The 20,664-nt window shown below is 38.4% G+C and overlaps 1 pseudogene; it reads left to right on the top strand.

The window, feature by feature from the left end:
- The window catches only part of LOC142204427 (NXPE family member 3-like), a 28,239-nt pseudogene extending 13,464 nt beyond the window's left edge, over positions 1-14,775 (top strand).
- Positions 14,776-20,664: the final 5,889 nt, after the last annotated feature.

Below are 20,664 nucleotides of genomic sequence, written 5' to 3'. Positions count from 1 at the left end.
ACAAGAATATAACTACTATAATACTACTCCTATGTACAAGAATATAACTACTATAATACTACTCCTATGTACAAGAATATAACTACTATAATACTACTCCTATGTACAAGAATATAACTACTATAATACTACCTCCTATGTACAAGAATATAACTACTATAATACTGCTCCTATGTACAAGAATATAACTACTATAATACTACCTCCTATGTACAAGAATATAACTACTATAATACTGCTCCTATGTACAAGAATATAACTACTATAATACTACTCCTATGTACAAGAATATAACTACTATAATACTACGCCTATGTACAAGAATATAACTACTATAATACTACCTCCTATGTACAAGAATATAACTACTATAATACTGCTCCTATGTACAAGAATATAACTACTATAATACTACCCCCTATGTACAAGAATAAAACTACTATAATACTGCTCCTATGTACAAGAATATAACTACTATAATACTGCCCCTATGTACAAGAATATAACTAAATATAACTACTATAATACTACTATGTACAAGAATATAACTACTATAATACTGCCCCTATGTACAAGAATATAACTACTATAATACTGCCCCTATGTACAAGAATATAACTACTATAATACTACTCCTATGTACAAGAATATAACTACTATAATACTGCCCCTATGTACAAGAATATAACTACTATAATACTGCTCCTATGTACAAGAATATAACTACTATAATACTACTCTTATGTACAAGAATATAACTACTATAATACTGCCCCTATGTACAAGAATATAACTACTATAATACTACTCCTATGTACAAGAATATAACTACTATAATACTGCCCCTATGTACAAGAATATAACTACTATAATACTACTCCTATGTACAAGAATATAACTACTATAATACTACTCCTATGTACAAGAATATAACTACTATAATACTACCCCTATGTACAAGAATATAACTAAATAGAACTACTATAATACTGCTATGTACAAGAATATAACTACTATAATACTGCCCCTATGTACAAGAATATAACTACTATAATACTGCCCCTATGTACAAGAATATAACTACTATAATACTGCCCCTATGTACAAGAATATAACTAAATATAACTACTATAATACTACTATGTACAAGAATATAACTACTATAATACTGCCCCTATGTACAAGAATATAACTACTATAATACTACTCCTATGTACAAGAATATAACTACTATAATACTACTCCTATGTACAAGAATATAACTACTATAATACTACTCCTATGTACAAGAATATAACTACTATAATACTGCCCCTATGTACAAGAATATAACTACTATAATACTGCCCCTATGTACAAGTATATAACTAAATATAACTACTATAATACTACTATGCACAAGAATATAACTACTATAATACTGCCCCTATGTACAAGAATATAACTACTATAATACTGCCCCTATGTACAAGAATATAACTACTATAATACTACTCCTATGTACAAGAATATAACTACTATAATACTGCCCCTATGTACAAGAATATAACTACTATAATACTAATCCTATGTACAAGAATATAACTACTATAATACTACTCTTATGTACAAGAATATAACTACTATAATACTGCCCCTATGTACAAGAATATAACTACTATAATACTACTCTTATGTACAAGAATATAACTACTATAATACTGCCCCTATGTACAAGAATATAACTACTATAATACTACTTCTACGTACAAGAATATAACTACTATAATACTACCTCCTATGTACAAGAATATAACTACTATAATACTACTCCTATGTACAAGAATATAACTACTATAATACTGCCCCTGTGTACAAGAATATAACTACTATAATACTGCTCCTATGTACAAGAATATAACTACTATAATACTACTCCTATGTACAAGAATATAACTACTATAATACTACTCCTATGTACAAGAATATAACTACTATAATACTGCCCCTATGTACAAGAATATAACTACTATAATACTACTCCTATGTACAAGAATATAACTACTATAATACTACTCTTATGTACAAGAATATAACTACTATAACACTGCCCCTATGTACAAGAATATAACTACTATAATACTACTTCTACGTACAAGAATATAACTACTATAATACTACCTCCTATGTACAAGAATATAACTACTATAATACTACTCCTATGTACAAGAATATAACTACTATAATACTGCCCCTGTGTACAAGAATATAACTACTATAATACTGCTCCTATGTACAAGAATATAACTACTATAATACTGCTCCTATGTACAAGAATATAACTACTATTATACTGCCCTCTATGTACAAGACTATAACTACTATAATACTACTCTTATGTACAAGAATATAACTACTATAATACTGCCCCTATGTACAAGAATATAACTACTATAATACTACTCCTATGTACAAGAATATAACTACTATAATACTACCTCCTATGTACAAGAATATAACTACTATAATACTGCTCCTATGTACAAGAATATAACTACTATAATACTACCTCCTATGTACAAGAATATAACTACTATAATACTGCTCCTATGTACAAGAATATAACTACTATAATACTACTCCTATGTACAAGAATATAACTACTATAATACTACTCCTATGTACAAGAATATAACTACTATAATACTACCTCCTATGTACAAGAATATAACTACTATAATACTACCCCCTATGTACAAGAATATAACTACTATAATACTACTCCTATGTACAAGAATATAACTACTATAATACTGCCCCTATGTACAAGAATATAACTAAATATAACTACTATAATACTACTATGTACAAGAATATAACTACTATAATACTGCCCCTATGTACAAGAATATAACTACTATAATACTGCCCCTATGTACAAGAATATAACTACTATAATACTACTCCTATGTACAAGAATATAACTACTATAATACTGCCCCTATGTACAAGAATATAACTACTATAATACTACTCCTATGTACAAGAATATAACTACTATAATACTACTATGTACAAGAATATAACTACTATAATACTGCCCCTATGTACAAGAATATAACTACTATAATACTACTCCTATGTACAAGAATATAACTACTATAATACTGCCCCTATGTACAAGAATATAACTACTATAATACTACTCCTATGTACAAGAATATAACTACTATAATACTACTCCTATGTACAAGAATATAACTACTATAATACTACCCCTATGTACAAGAATATAACTAAATATAACTACTATAATACTGCTATGTACAAGAATATAACTACTATAATACTGCCCCTATGTACAAGAATATAACTACTATAATACTGCCCCTATGTACAAGAATATAACTACTATAATACTGCCCCTATGTACAAGAATATAACTAAATATAACTACTATAATACTACTATGTACAAGAATATAACTACTATAATACTGCCCCTATGTACAAGAATATAACTACTATAATACTACTCCTATGTACAAGAATATAACTACTATAATACTACTCCTATGTACAAGAATATAACTACTATAATACTGCCCCTATGTACAAGAATATAACTACTATAATACTGCCCCTATGTACAAGAATATAACTAAATATAACTACTATAATACCACTATGCACAAGAATATAACTACTATAATACTGCCCCTATGTACAAGAATATAACTACTATAATACTGCCCCTATGTACAAGAATATAAATACTATAATACTACTCCTATGTACAAGAATATATCTACTATAATACTGCCCCTATGTACAAGAATATAACTACTATAATACTACTCCTATGTACAAGAATATAACTACTATAATACTACTCTTATGTACAAGAATATAACTACTATAATACTGCCCCTATGTACAAGAATATAACTACTATAATACTACTCCTATGTACAAGAATATAACTACTATAATACTGCCCCTATGTACAAGAATATAACTACTATAATACTATTCCTATGTACAAGAATATAACTACTATAATACTACTATGTACAAGAATATAACTACTATAATACTGCCCCTATGTACAAGAATATAACTACTATAATACTACTACTATGTACAAGAATATAACTACTATAATACTGCCCCTATGTACAAGAATATAACTACTATAATACTACTCCTATGTACAAGAATATAACTACTATAATACTACTCTTATGTACAAGAATATAACTACTATAATACTGCCCCTATGTACAAGAATATAACTGCTATAATACTACTCCTATGTACAAGAATATAACTACTATAATACTGCCCCTATGTACAAGAATATAACTACTATAATACTACTCCTATGTACAAGAATATAACTACTATAATACTACTCTTATGTACAAGAATATAACTACTATAATACTGCCCCTATGTACAAAAATATAACTACTATAATACTACTCTTATGTACAAGAATATAACTACTATAATACTGCCCCTATGTACAAGAATATAACTACTATAATACTACTTCTACGTACAAGAATATAACTACTATAATACTACCTCCTATGTACAAGAATATAACTACTATAATACTACTCCTATGTACAAGAATATAACTACTATAATACTGCCCCTGTGTACAAGAATATAACTACTATAATACTGCTCCTATGTACAAGAATATAACTACTATAATACTACTCCTATGTACAAGAATATAACTACTATAATACTACTCCTATGTACAAGAATATAACTACTATAATACTGCCCCTGTGTATAAGAATATAACTACTATAATACTGCTCCTATGTACAAGAATATAACTACTATAATACTACTCCTATGTACAAGAATATAACTACTATAATACTACTCCTATGTACAAGAATATAACTACTATAATACTGCCCCTATGTACAAGAATATAACTACTATAATACTACTCCTATGTACAAGAATATAACTACTATAATACTACTCTTATGTACAAGAATATAACTACTATAATACTGCCCCTATGTACAAGAATATAACTACTATAATACTACTTCTACGTACAAGAATATAACTACTATAATACTACCTCCTATGTACAAGAATATAACTACTATAATACTGCCCCTGTGTACAAGAATATAACTACTATAATACTGCTCCTATGTACAAGAATATAACTACTATAATACTGCTCCTATGTACAAGAATATAACTACTATTATACTGCCCTCTATGTACAAGACTATAACTACTATAATACTACTCTTATGTACAAGAATATAACTACTATAATACTGCCCCTATGTACAAGAATATAACTACTATAATACTACTCCTATGTACAAGAATATAACTACTATAATACTACCTCCTATGTACAAGAATATAACTACTATAATACTGCTCCTATGTACAAGAATATAACTACTATAATACTACCTCCTATGTACAAGAATATAACTACTATAATACTGCTCCTATGTACAAGAATATAACTACTATAATACTACTCCTATGTACAAGAATATAACTACTATAATACTACTCCTATGTACAAGAATATAACTACTATAATACTACCTCCTATGTACAAGAATATAACTACTATAATACTACCCCCTATGTACAAGAATATAACTACTATAATACTGCTCCTATGTACAAGAATATAACTACTATAATACTGCCCCTATGTACAAGAATATAACTAAATATAACTACTATAATACTACTATGTACAAGAATATAACTACTATAATACTGCCCCTATGTACAAGAATATAACTACTATAATACTGCCCCTATGTACAAGAATATAACTACTATAATACTACCCCTATGTACAAGAATATAACTACTATAATACTACTCCTATGTACAAGAATATAACTACTATAATACTGCTCTATGTACAAGATTATAACTACTATAATACTGCTCCTATGTACAAGAATATAACTACTATAATACTGCCCCTATGTACAAGAATATAACTACTATAATACTGCCCCTATGTACAAGAATATAACTACTATAATACTACCCCTATGTACAAGAATATAACTACTATAATACTACTCCTATGTACAAGAATATAACTACTATAATACTGCTCTATGTACAAGAATATAACTACTATAATACTACTCCTATGTACAAGAATATAACTACTATAATACTACCCCTATGTACAGGAATATAACTACTATAATACTACTCCTATGTACAAGAATATAACTACTATAATACTGCTCCTATGTACAAGAATATAACTACTATAATACTACTCCTATGTACAAGAATATAACTACTATAATACTACCCCTATGTACAAGAATATAACTACTATAATACTACTCCTATGTACAAGAATATAACTACTATAATACTACCTCCTATGTACAAGAATATAACTACTATAATACTACCCCTATGTACAAGAATATAACTACTATAATACTACTCCTATGTACAAGAATATAACTACTATAATACTACCCCTATGTACAAGAATATAACTACTATAATACTACTCCTATGTACAAGAATATAACTACTATAATACTACTCCTATGTACAAGAATATAACTACTATAATACTGCCCCTATGTACAAGAATATAACTACTATAATACTGCTCCTATGTACAAGAATATAACTACTATAATACTACCCCCTATGTACAAGAATATAACTACTATAATACTACCTCCAAGGTACAAGAATATAACTACTATAATACTACTCCTATGTACAAGAATATAACTACTATAATACTACTCCTATGTACAAGAATATAACTACTATAATACTACCCCTATGTACAAGAATATAACTACTATACTACTACTCCTATGTACAAGAATATAACTACTATAATACTACCCCTATGTACAAGAATATAACTACTATAATACTACTCCTATGTACAAGAATATAACTACTATAATACTACTCCTATGTACAAGAATATAACTACTATAATACTACCCCTATGTACAAGAATATAACTACTATAATACTGCCCCTATGTACAAGAATATAACTACTATAATACTGCCCCTATGTACAAGAATATAACTACTATAATACTACTCCTATGTACAAGAATATAACTACTATAATACTACCCCTATGTACAAGAATATAACTACTATAATACTACTCCTATGTACAAGAATATAACTACTATAATACTACTCCTATGTACAAGAATATAACTACTATAATACTGCCCCTATGTACAAGAATATAACTACTATAATACTACCCCTATGTACAAGAATATAACTACTATAATACTACCCCTATGTACAAGAATATAACTACTATAATACTGCTCCTATGTACAAGAATATAACTACTATAATACTACTCCTATGTACAAGAATATAACTACTATAATACTGCTCCTATGTACAAGAATATAACTACTATAATACTGCTCCTATGTACAAGAATATAACTACTATAATACTTCCCCTATGTACAAGAATATAACTACTATAATACTGCCCCTATGTACAAGAATATAACTACTATAATACTGCTCCTATGTACAAGAATAGATCTACTATAATACTACCTTGTACAAGAATATAACTACTATAATACTACTATGTACAAGAATATAACTACTATAATACTGCTCCTATGTACAAGAATATAACTACTATAATACTGCTCCTATGTACAAGAATATAACTACTATAATACTGCTCCTATGTACAAGAATATAACTACTATAATACTACTCCTATGTACAAGAATATAACTACTATAATACTACTCCTATGTACAAGAATATAACTACTATAATACTACTCCTATGTACAAGAATATAACTACTATAATACTGCTCCTATGTACAAGAATATAACTACTATAATACTGCTCCTATGTACAAGAATATAACTACTATAATACTGCTCCTATGTACAAGAATATAACTACTATAATACTGCTTCTATGTACAAGAATATAACTACTATAATACTGCTCCTATGTACAAGAATATAACTACTATAATACTGCTCCTATGTACAAGAATATAACTACTATAATACTGCTCCTATGTACAAGAATATAACTACTATAATACTGCTTCTATGTACAAGAATATAACTACTATAATACTGCTCCTATGTACAAGAATATAACTACTATAATACTGCTCCTATGTACAAGAATATAACTACTATAATACTGCTCCTATGTACAAGAATATAACTACTATAATACTACTCCTATGTACAAGAATATAACTACTATAATACTACCTCCTATGTACAAGAATATAACTACTATAATACTCCCCCTATGTACAAGAATATAACTACTATAATACTGCCCCCTATGTACAAGAATATAACTACTATAATACTGCTTCTATGTACAAGAATATAACTACTATAATACTACTCCTATGTACAAGAATATAACTACTATAATACTGCTCCTATGTACAAGAATATAACTACTATAATACTGCTCCTATGTACAAGAATATAACTACTATAATACTACTCCTATGTACAATAATATAACTACTATAATACTACTCCTATGTACAAGAATATAACTACTATAATACTACTCCAGCATAGATGAGAATCTTCTCATGTTTTCTTCCTTGGTAAGTCTTATTCTCTTCTTCTCAGGTTTATTTTAATGGATATTTCTAGTTTAATGGCACCAGTGAGGTCATGGAGTGTAACCTGGAGTTGCCAGGACATGACGTGTGCACATATAAGGACCCCGTCAGTGGTAACACCTGGTACTGTGTGCGACCACAGAAGCTCCCGTGTTACTCCTTGCTCTATCACTCCACAGGTGGATACCGCAAAGTAACCAACCAGTTGGAGGACTCTCTACTGAGCGAGTGAGTGTAGGTAACATAAACCTAATATAATAGTGCCGTCACATATTCTATAGTATTTCATGTAATGCTCCTTTATGTTTTCTGTCAATGGAAACAAAGATTTAGTTAAATAATCCTAAGGCTGTGAGGGGGTTAATGGTCCCTCATAAAGAAAATTCCATGTGATGAAGATGTTGTTGACGTCCTCCTATTGTGATAGAGCCTGGAATGGCAAATGGGCTACTGCCATGTATCCCAAGGGAGATCCCTGGTAGAAAATCCGCCCTACTGTCCTGCAATTTCAGAGCTGTACCCATGACAGCTGCCCACACCCTGGTTATGACCCTTCAATGGGGCTAAACAGTGTATATGTTGCTGCTAATATATAAAATCCAGCATTCTATGACGCCTAGGCTTTTTATAGAATGCCTAAAACTAGCCAACAATGTATGAAATGATTCGTCATTACACACATCGCCTAAGCATTCTATACAAGGCCAAATGAGAGGCCGGCAAAGTATGAAATAATAGGTGATTCCACTTAGTTTGGTTTTGTTCGTGAATGAAAATGTGGGAAGGGGAGGAGGAGCAAGCTGGGGGGTTGGAGAAGGACATGAAACAACGATTCACCGAGGAACTGTCCAAAATTTGAGGGAACGTTGCCAAAAACAGTATTTGCTTAAGCCAAACTGCTTACCAGAAGTTAATCCATGATGTCCAAAAACGCCAAAAATGACTACGAAGAAGGAACCCAGGGACTATTGGTTGCTGAATCGCTACGATGTGATGATTGTAGGAAACAAAAGTCAAATCTGCTTTTCATACATAGCCTGTAACAAATACAACCGTGGCATTAATTATGGTGGAACCCAATGCTCAGTCTGGGCTTTCTCCCATGGGTTGCACAGCCAAAACACAGTGCTCATCCATGAACATCCCTCACAGGAGACAGCCATTCCTCTGAGGCCACCATATAATACACCTCCCCTGCAGTGCACTATACACCCTGCATTATAATATTTTTAGTTGAATTCATTCATATGTAACTTTTATTGTCTTCTTCCAGCTCTGTCACCAACAAGATTCTCTTTGGATCGGTCCCTCCAATCAATGTTACGTCTGACAAAAGCTCAGTGGGTAAGAGCCCATTAGGATATGTAATGCCAGGACAATGGTTTGCACCCAATACTAATCTCCCAGCAGGCATGTCCATTAGCTTCTCTTCCATGAGCCTGTTTAGGTATTTCTTCCATACTTCCAGTAGGCCTTAGATATGTTCCAATATTGTCCTCCAGTCAACTGGCTGTAATATCAACATTTTTTCTCGGCTTCCCCTTGAGAATGCAAAAATATGAAAAAATGCATCTCATATTATGAGCCTTCACTAGGGTTGAGCCGATCTTGAGATTTCAGGATCGATTTTAAAATCCGATTTCCGATCATTTTCCAGACGTTCCCAATTGTGAAATATGCTCGACCGCCGATCTGGATCCGATCTTTCCCAATCGTGATCTCTCAGCCCTAATTGTATATTATATAAACAGTGGGGTTGAGCCAATCTTGAAATTTCAAAATCCGATTTCCGATAATTTTCCAGCCGATGGTGAAATTTGCTTGATCGATGATCGGGATCAGGTCTTTCCCAATCACTCAACCCTAGCCTTCAATCATCTAACTCTACCTTGCACAAAGTTCCCTGAGATGTCATTGGTTCCACTTGAATGTTACTGACTCCATACCTCTCAACTTTTGAAGAACTGAAAGAAGGACAAAACGCGTGGCAAGTTTAACTCTGTCCGCTTTTATGTTGACTCCTCCCATTCTCATTCATTTTTTATGTGCCCCCACACAGTATAATCCTCCGACAGTCACCCGTAAATTATATGCCCACCCTCTATCTCTACCCCAGTTTCATATCCCCCCATCTCTGCCCCCAGTTTCATATCCCCCCCATCTCTGCTCACAGTTTCATGTTTCCTCCATAGTGCACCTATCTGTTTCCATAAGTGTCCTTGAAAGTTATACAGGGCACATTGGCTAGGGCCCAATATACTTGGGACTAATTGACAATTGACCTGTAAATCCAAACAGATGGATTACCAACCCCTGTACCGTATAGGTTGAGATCGGGGAAGAACAAGGGGGGCAACTGGGGCATGTGCCCCAAGTGTTGGTAGTTTGGGGGAGAGGGGGGCACCAAGAAGCCACTTGTATGTATTTATAATCAGAGTGATGGTAGTGAACTGAGACTTTTTACCCGGGATGAAGGAAAGTCTAGTTCTCGCTGTGATACTGTACTTATTAGAGATGAGCGAACACTAAAATGTTCGAGGTTCGAAATTCGATTCGAACAGCCGCTCACTGTTCGAGTGTTCGAATGGGTTTCGAACCCCATTATAGTCTATGGGGAACATAAACTCGTTAAGGGGGAAACCCAAATTCGTGTCTGGAGGGTCACCAAGTCCACTATGACACCCCAGGAAATGATACCAACACCCTGGAATGACACTGGGACAGCAGGGGAAGCATGTCTGGGGGCATAAAAGTCACTTTATTTCATGGAAATCCCTGTCAGTTTGCGATTTTCGCAAGCTAACTTTTCCCCATAGAAATGCATTGGCCAGTGCTGATTGGCCAGAGTACGGAACTCGACCAATCAGCGCTGGCTCTGCTGGAGGAGGCGGAGTCTAAGATAGCTCCACACCAGTCTCCATTCAGGTCCGACCTTAGACTCCGCCTCCTCCGGCAGAGCCAGCGCTGATTGGCCGAAGGCTGGCCAATGCATTCCTATGCGAATGCAGACTTAGCAGTGCTGAGTCAGTTTTGCTCAACTACACATCTGATGCACACTCGGCACTGCTACATCAGATGTAGCAATCTGATGTAGCAGAGCCGAGGGTGCACTAGAACCCCTGTGCAAACTCAGTTCACGCTAATAGAATGCATTGGCCAGCGCTGATTGGCCAATGCATTCTATTAGCCCGATGAAGTAGAGCTGAATGTGTGTGCTAAGCACACACATTCAGCACTGCTTCATCAAGCCAATACAATGCATTAGCCAGTGCTGATTGGCCAGAGTACGGAATTCGGCCAATCAGCGCTGGCTCTGCTGGAGGAGGCGGAGTCTAAGGTCGGACCTGAATGGAGACTGGTGTGGAGCGATCTTAGACTCCGCCTCCTCCAGCAGAGCCAGCGCTGATTGGTCGAGTTCCGTACTCTGGCCAATCAGCGCTGGCCAATGCATTCTATTAGCCCGATGAAGTAGAGCTGAATGTGTGTGCTTAGCACACACATTCAGCTCTACTTCATCAGGCTAATAGAATACATTGGCCAATCAGCGCTGGCCAATGCATTCTATTAGCTTGATGAAGCAGAGTGTGCACAAGGGTTCAAGCGCACCCTCGGCTCTGATGTAGCAGAGCTGAGGGTGCACAAGGGTTCAAGTGCACCCTCGGCTCTCCTACATCAGAGCCGAGGGTGCGCTTGAACCCTTGTGCAGCCTCGGCTCTGCTACATCAGAGCCGAGGGTGCGCTTGAACCCTTGTGCACACTCTGCTTCATCAAGCTAATAGAATGCATTGGCCAGCACTGATTGGCCAGAGTACGGAATTCGGCCAATCAGCGCTGGCCAATGCATCCCTATGGGAAAAAGTTTATCTCACAAAAATCACAATTACACACCCGATAGAGCCCCAAAAAGTTATTTTTAATAACATTCCCCCCTAAATAAAGGTTATCCCTAGCTATCCCTGCCTGTACAGCTATCCCTGTCTCATAGTCACAAAGTTCACATTCTCATATGACCCGGATTTGAAATCCACTATTCGTCTAAAATGGAGGTCACCTGATTTCGGCAGCCAATGACTTTTTCCAATTTTTTTCAATGCCCCCAGTGTCGTAGTTCCTGTCCCACCTCCCCTGCGCTGTTATTGGTGCAAAAAAGGCGCCAGGGAAGGTGGGAGGGGAATCGAATTTTGGCGCACTTTACCACGCGGTGTTCGATTCGATTCGAACATGGCGAACACCCTGATATCCGATCGAACATGTGTTCGATAGAACACTGTTCGCTCATCTCTAGTACTTATGTTATCAATGTATTCTCATCCCATGGATAATATTCATTACACGACTGTCCAGGTAAAAGTTACTTTTTTCACTTTTCATTGGTCATCACTCCATTGTCTTGTAGGAGTCACCTCCAACCTCTCCACCTGTGGTCTTGGCCAGGAATCTCGGCAGCCCTCCGGGTTCTATTATGGTGATCTCTGGACATCGCTCACATGTTTGGGCCGCCATTTCTTTCAGCCTGGGGATGCTCTCACCTGCCTAAGAGGGAAAGACATCCACATGATCGGAGACTCAACTCTACGCCAGTGGTTTGACTACCTGGAGGGATTTATTCCCAGTAAGACGTTCTCCTCACCGGCCAGACTTCACTTAAAATATTTTTTTCAACTTATTGAGCTTTTTTATTTTCTTACATCTATAACAACATTATTGAATAGATTTATGTCGGTCTCTTGTATGTCTGCACCCGAGCAGGGTCAGACTGGCCCACCAGAGTACCAAGGCTGGACACTGATAATAGAAGAACCCTGTACAAAAAAATACTGTGGTTCCCATATTCCCTCTATATTATAAATATATACAATACTGTGTCTGGAGAAATAAACATATAACTTCTTTGAATGTGCCTTGCTCCAATCCTTCTGTTTCTTCATATAAACCCATGTTCATGAGCCCCGAATTTTTGACTTGCCATTTTTGGTTCTTCACTTTCCTTTCTAAAGGATGTAATCTTTATATTTTTCAATTCACATGGCTGTATGGGGCTTATTTTCTTTGGAAAAAATTGCACTTCTTACTAACAGTCAGGGCTCCTAGGAACCTATCTATAAAACATAGTGTAGAATACTGTCAGGGCTCCTAGGAACTTATCTATAAAACATAGTGTAGAATACTGTCAGGGCTCCTAGGAACTTATCTATAAAACATAGTGTAGAATACTGTCAGGGCTCCTAGGAACTTATCTATAAAACATAGTGTAGAATACTGTCAGGGCTCCTAGGAACTTATCTATAAAACATAGTGTAGAATACTGTCAGGACTCCTAGGAACCTATCTATAAAACATAGTGTAGAATACTGTCAGGGCTCCTAGGAACTTATCTATAAAACATAGTGTAGAATACTGTCAGGGCTCCTAGGAACCTATCTATAAAACATAGTGTAGAATACTCTTAGGGCTCCTAGGAACTTATCTATCGAACTTTAGACTTTTATTTTTTTTGTGTGTTTCCACAGTAAATAATACCTAAAAACTTTATATATAGAAGTCGTGTGTCTAAGATAACACAAATTTTCTTCTTCTGCAGGTCTACAGAGGATAGACTTACATGTGACCTTTCATTCAGGACCTCTGATAGCTGTAGAACCCAATGCTGGTCTGGTGATGAGATGGCGTACCCATGGATTACCTTACAGGACTCCTAAGTGTAAGATGTCTGACCTCCATTATGATACAGCTCTCCTGGCTGGGATTGGAGGTGGACCTCACACGGTGATAATGCTGAGCCTATGGGCTCATTTCGCCTCCTTCCCTTTGAGGTTTTACATAGAACGTCTGGAGAAAGTCCGTGAGGCCATCTCAGCTCTGCTTTTTCGAAGCCCGGAGACAACGGTGATCATCAAATCAGCCAATACGGGTGATAAGTTAATACATAGGAGTGACTGGTTGTTTCTCCAGCTGGACATGTTACTGAGGGCAATGTTTAAGGGTATGGGGGTGATCAACCTGGATGCCTGGGACATGACCTCCTGCCATTATCTTCCTGACGACATGCACCCAAGACCCCCAATCATCAAGAATGAGGTGGACCTTATGTTGTCTTATATATGTCCAAAATGACTGAGAGGACACTTAGAAACATAGAAGATCCACATCAAAAAACCCCCGGTCCCCCTAGTCTGCCCTGATTACCATTTAGGACGTGTCTATCCCAGCCATACTTATATTCACTTACTGTAGATTTCCCAATCAGATCTGCTGGAGGTTTGTTCCAAGTCTGAACTACTCAAGCGGAATAATATTTCCTGACATTACTTCTGATCTTCCCCCCAACTAATTTCAGATTGTGCCTCCTTTGTTCGTGTTCTCTTTCCTTCTGACCCTTATTTATACCATTAAGGGTTCTATCACACTTACGCTCGGTGTCCAGTGTGTGCGTTTCGCCGGGTTTCCATCTTCAGCCCCGGCAGAACTGAGGTTTATGAAGGTGACCTCCGGTATCTGCCTGCTGCCTGTCTGTGGGGGATCCATTTTTTTTTTCAGCTAGACACAAAGTCAGACATGTATGACTTTGTATTCGGCTAAAAAAAGATGGCTTCCCTGAGGACAGGTCGCAGGCAATCACCTTTACAAACCCATTGAAGTGAATGGATTTTAAAGCTGACCACCAGGTTTCGGTCCCCTGTCCAGTTTCGCCAGAGGTGAAGACGGAAACTCGGCAGAATACACACATTGGACACCAAGCACAAGTGTGAAAGAACCCTATCATATGTAAAGGCTTTTATTATGTCCCCCCTTCCACTCTTTTCTTTAAGGCTACACAGATTAACCCTTTAAGCTTAAAAATACATTAAAGACCAGGCCACGTTTTTGAAAACTGATATGTGTCACTTTATGTGGTAATTACTTCACAATGCTTTAACTTACCAAAGATTTTGAGATTGTTTTTTCATGACACTATGACCCCCACCGGATTAAACACCCGCTCTGATGCCACACTACTGGCCGAGCAGGACAGCTTTTCCTGGGCAAACTTAGCCAGTTGCGGCCACCAATCAAGTTTGGCTGCTCAGAAGTCCCATTGATCTTCCACGACAGGTGGCAGGGTGCACTCTAAGCATGCCACCACCTGCTGGTTCAAGTTCTGCTCTGTGTCTAGCTGCTACTTCTTCACTATGCGGGTCAAGAAAGCTGCTCATCAGTGACTCTAGGCTCAGGCTGCTGCTGATCGAGCCGCTACTGATTCTGCCACCCCATCCGCTCCAACAGCTGCCGTGCCAGTATAAGTGAAGCGCTCAGGGCCCCCCGATCAGACATTCGAGAGGATGGACAATGGCGCAGATAGACAGTGGACAACTTGCTACATAACATGTCTCTATAGTAGTTCTGTTTGTCCTCCTTTTCAATAGTTGTAAAAAAAATCTTTCCTCGGTAGCAAGGGTTCAGTATGGTGGAGAGCCAATAGTCATCCCTCTGCCGAATGGCGACAATTAGTCTGTCACTGCGCAAGCAGTTCAGCATGCATTGGGCCATTTGCGCAAGTGACTCCGAGAGACTGCCTCCATCCATCTCAACTGCATACTGCCATGCTGTGTCTGGGTCATCCGCCTCATCTGCCTCTTGCTGTTACAGTTGCTTCTTCTCCTCCTATCCACCCATTTGAGTAGACATTGCTTGTGCTACAATGACCTCCTCCTTCAGTTCAGCCCCCACAGGGCTCGTGTGGCCACTAGATGTTGGCGCCACTGTTCCAGTCCCCTGACCAGCCAGATTGAAAAGCATCTTTTCCAGGATGTTTATCAGTGGAATGACATTGTTCATCCCATAGTCCTGGTGAATGACTAACAAAGTTGCCTCTTTAAAGGGAACAAGCAAACAGCAGGTGTCACGCACGAGATGCCACTGGCTTACGTTAAAGTTACACAGGAGAGTATGTGTGTCTACTTGTATCATGACGAAATCGTTTATGACTTTTCTTTGTTCATATAGTCGATCCAACATATGAAGGGTTGAATTCCAATGGGTGGAAACATTGCATATTAGCCTATGTTGTGGGAGGCCGTTCTGACGCTGCAGCTCAAGGAGGGTGTGCGTGGCTGTGTACAATTGGCTGAAGTGCATGCAAAGTTTCCTTGACATTTTTAGGATGTCTTGCACATGGGTGGAACACTTAAGGAAACGCTGGACAACCAGACCCTCCTCTAGATACAGTGCCAGCACATTGTTTTTCCCGTTGTCGGTCACCATGGTTCCTTTATTAAATTCTTTTGGAGAAAACCAGGATTTGATCTCTTGATTGAGACAATGAAGGAGTTCCTCCTCTGTGTGACTTTGCTCGCCCAGGCAAACAAGGTGCAGAACAGCGTGACACCACTGTTCCCTGCACATTGGTATGCTGGAGGAGCACTGGAAGTTGTCCCTGTAGTGGAGGCTGAAACAGTGGAGGATGAGGTGGACATTGTAGGACCAACGGCCTGAGAACGTGGAGGCAGAAGCAACGTCACTTCTCCAAGTTGCTGGTGTGTCACATGAACCAAGTGGGCCATAAATGACATATATTGTCCTTGACCATAGTTACAGCTTCAGACGTTGGCACAGCCGTGCACTTTGGCAGATACCGACAGGCTCAAGGACTGGCCCACTTTCTGTTCTACATATTTTTGCAGGGCTGGTATTGCCTTTTTGGCAAAGATATGGTGGCTTGGGACTCTCCACCATGGCTTGGCTCCAGCCATCAGTTCTCTGAAAGGTGCAGAGTCCACCAATTGGAAAGGGAGTGACTGCAGCACCAGTAACTTGGACAGGAGCACGATCAGCTTCTGCACCGTTAGATGAGTGCACACATACTGTTGTCTCTTAAATATAGATTCCGTGATCAATTGCTGATGCAATGACTGACTAGGAGGAGGAGCAGGAGCATCAGGACCAGCAGATGATGGGAAGGACACACAGATTCCTTCGGCTGAGGTGGTGGAAAAGATGCGTGAAAGATATGTGAAAAGATGACGCCTGCACCCAGGATCTCGGTGAAGGTGGCCCAGAAATAGAAAGTCAGAAATATCTGGATACAACTATGATATGCCTTTCTGTCCCAGGTTGAAGCTAAAATCATATGCCCATCTTGTAATCCATTGTTGGCTGGAGGGAGACAATGGTCCCACTCCAGTTGATTTGAGCCAACTCCCTTTGGCTGGAAACAATGGACCCTGAGGTGTCTGGTGCCAAAAGTGGAGAAGCACATTAATAGGGCTAATACGATAGACAAGAGAACTCAAGCCTGAGGACATTTCCAAACAATAGTGGAAAAACCAGCCGGACTGTCATAAAACATGAACAAATAAGATTCTAAGGGGGCGTTCACACATGTAGTGTCCGCTCCTAGTGTCCACTCAAAATCTGTCACGGACACTAGGAGCGGACACTAGATGTGTCCGTGACACCTGTCATTCACTTGAATGGGCATCGGGTGCGTTCTTTTGCACTCCGTGCCCGTCCTTTCCTGTCCGCAGGTGAAGATGTCCGACTTCTCAAGCGGACAGAGAAACCCTGCCTCGGGGTCATGTTTGACGCAGACCTTTCATTCACCCCTCATGTTGAATCACTCGCACATTCATGTCACCTCCACCTCAAAAACATCTCCAGAATACACCCTTCTGCGGAATATGTTGGCGCTATATAAATAAAATTTACTATTATTATTATTTATTATTACTTGTATGGCAGCTGTGTGTGTAGTCAGTGACTTGTGCAGCAGCTGTGTGTGTAATCAGTGGCATTGATTCCCACACCTACCATAGTATGGACCCCTTCACCAACTGCACTTCGGACTGTCCATTCTCATCTTTTGAACCTGTTACAGAAGAGGAAGTCTCCCAACTACTTTCTTCATCTCGCCCTACAACCTGCAGCAGTGACCCCTTCCCCTCACACCTTCTACAATCTCTGTCCCCTGCTGTCTCTACTTACCTTACTAAAATAATTAACCTCTCTCTCTCTTCTGGAATCTTCCCATCCTCCTTCAAGCATGCTGTTATAACTCCACTATTGAAAAAACCCTCCCTGGACCCATCCTGTGCTGCTAACTATCGACTCGTCTCTAACCTCCCCATCATCTCTAAACTCTTGGAACGCCTGGTCTATTCTCGATTAGTCTGCTATCTCTCTGCTAACTCTCTGCTTGACCCCTTACAATCTGGTTTCCGCGCTCTGCACTCTACTGAAACGGCTCTCACAAAGGTCTCCAATGATCTCCTAATGGCTAAATCCAATGGTGACTTCTCTCTTCTTATTCTTCTGGACCTCTCTGCAGCTTTTGACACTGTTGACCATCATCTCCTCCTTACTATGCTCTGCTCAGTCGGCCTCATGGACACTGCGCTCTCCTGGTTCTCCTCTTATCTCTCAGACCGCCCTTTCAGCGTATCATTTGCGGGCTCTGTTTCCTCCCCTCTTTCCCTTGCTGTTGGGGTTCCTCAGGGCTCTGTCCTAGGCCCCCTGCTCTTTTCTCTCTATACAGCCCCTATTGGACAAACCATTGCCAGATTTGGCTTCAGGTACCATCTTTATGCTGATGACACCCAATTATACACATCTTCCCGTGACATCACCCCTGCACTCATACAGAACACCAGTGACTGTCTTTCTGTTGTCTCAAATATCATGTCCTCTATCTGAAACTAAATCTCTAAGACTGAACTACTACTGTTTCCACCATCTAATAGATCTGTCCCTGATATATCCATTGCAGTCTCAGGCCTTACTATAACTCCTAGGCAGCAGGCCCGCTGCTTCGGGGTCATGTTTGACGCAGACCTTTCCTTCACCCCTTATGTTGAATCACTCGCACGTTCATGTCACCTCCACCTCAAAAACATCTCCAGAATACACCCTTCTGCGGAATATGTTGGCGCTATATAAATAAAATTTACTATTATTATTATTATTATTTATTATTACTTGTATGGCAGCTGTGTGTGTAGTCAGTGACTTGTGCAGCAGCTGTGTGTGTAATCAGTGGCATTGATTCCCACACCTACCATAGTATGGACCCCTTCACCAACTGCACTTCAGACTGTCCATTCTCATCTTTTGAATCTGTTACAGAAGAGGAAGTCTCCCAACTACTTTCTTCATCTCGCCCTACAACCTGCAGCAGTGACCCCTTCCCCTCACACCTTCTCCAATCTCTGTCGCCTGCTGTCACTACTTACCTTACTAAAATAATTAACCTCTCTCTCTCTTCTGGAATCTTCCCATCCTCCTTCAAGCATGCTGTTATAACTCCACTATTGAAAAAACCCTCCCTGGATCCATCCTGTGCTGCTAACTATCGACCCGTCTCTAACCTCCCCTTCATCTCTAAACTCTTGGAACGCCTGGTCTATTCTCGTTTAGTCCGCTATCTCTCTGCTAACTCTCTGCTTGACCCCTTACAATCTGGTTTCCGCGCTCTGCACTCTACTGAAACGGCTCTCACAAAGGTCTCCAATGATCTCCTAATGGCTAAATCCAATGGTGACTTCTCTCTTCTTATTCTTCTGGACCTCTCTGCAGCTTTTGACACTGTTGACCATCATCTCCTCCTCACTATGCTCCGCTCAGTCGGCCTCATGGACACTGCGCTCTCCTGGTTCTCCTCTTATCTCTCAGACCGCACTTTCAGTGTATCATTTGTGGGCTCTGTTTCTGCCCCTGATGGGCGGGGACTTCCCTTTATAAGGTGTGAGATGAGGCCCACCCCGTGCTCACACTTTATCCAAAAAACACTAGAGACAGGAGGGTATGACAGTAGCTCCAGGCTGTTTCCAGTAGCTAGGCAGGGTGCTAGGCTGGGCCTCTGTGTGGGGTTACCTTAGCTGCCATCTGGCACTGTGAGTAGAGACCTGTAAGTCCTGAACTGGCAGCCCTACACTACGGTTCGGTGCAGTGGACTCTGTACCAGCCGGTGGGGCTTCCAGCAGGTTTGGTCTTAGCTAGCTTGTCTGTAACTCTCTACTAGTGTTGTAGCTC

This window comes from Leptodactylus fuscus, chromosome 5 (genome assembly GCF_031893055.1).
Source record: "Leptodactylus fuscus isolate aLepFus1 chromosome 5, aLepFus1.hap2, whole genome shotgun sequence".
Classification (NCBI taxonomy): domain Eukaryota; kingdom Metazoa; phylum Chordata; class Amphibia; order Anura; family Leptodactylidae; genus Leptodactylus; species Leptodactylus fuscus.
Note: the sequence above shows the minus strand (reverse complement) of the source record. Positions and strands in the feature narration are given on the sequence as shown.